An 822-nucleotide genomic window follows, 5' to 3' on the forward strand; every position below is an offset into this window, starting at 1 on the left:
CAAGGTCTTGTTGCCCTTATGTGAAAGTAAAAAAAGCCCATGTGAAGCCCACTACCTGCTAGATTTTTGGGGCGATTGACTCTCTCCTGGGCTGGCAGTTGCGTTCTCATGTCATCGACCCGTACGTCAGTAGTTGGGTTAGTACGCAGAAATTAGCCGCCGCCGTTCCGTGACCTCGCCCGCCCTGCCGCCGCCGATTGTGCCCTGCTGCTCTCGATCCTATTCATACGGCGACGGTGCGTTGCAGCCTTCTTTTGGATCCAACTACGGGAACTAGCCAAGGAGGCAAGGACCAAGGTTTAACACATCAGTACATTACACCATCTACTAATTTCAATTCTCATCTTTTTGTTGTTTACTTGTTTTGGTTGTGTGATTTGTGAAGTTATGATTCTATGAAGAATTCCTATCTTGTACGTGTCCTAAAAATTGTGATTGTGATGCAAATTATTCCATATGAGTTTCTATTTGTGATGCATTTTTCCCTAGGTCGAACTTATCCAATATAACTAATTGTGAGATTTCAATTCAGCAGCTATGAAGAGAAAAGCGACGTCAAGCACCATTGAGACTAATTCATATTTTTAGCCAGTTGCTTCAAGTTCTCAACCTACTAAAATTGTTAATGTGGCTGATGTGTGAGTTACAAATTCTAGTCCAATTGACACTCATGTTCAGGATAAGCCGGACATGGTAAATGTTGCGGAACAAGCAAAATCATGTCAAATTGGGAGTTGCCACCGGATAAGCAAGATGAAGCTCAGCATTTTCATATATCAGAGGGGCCATATCAGCCGGGAAGAGCCCCCCAAACGCTCTAAA

Source organism: Triticum dicoccoides, chromosome 7A (genome assembly GCF_002162155.2).
Source record: "Triticum dicoccoides isolate Atlit2015 ecotype Zavitan chromosome 7A, WEW_v2.0, whole genome shotgun sequence".
NCBI classification, from domain to species: Eukaryota; Viridiplantae; Streptophyta; class Magnoliopsida; order Poales; family Poaceae; genus Triticum; species Triticum dicoccoides.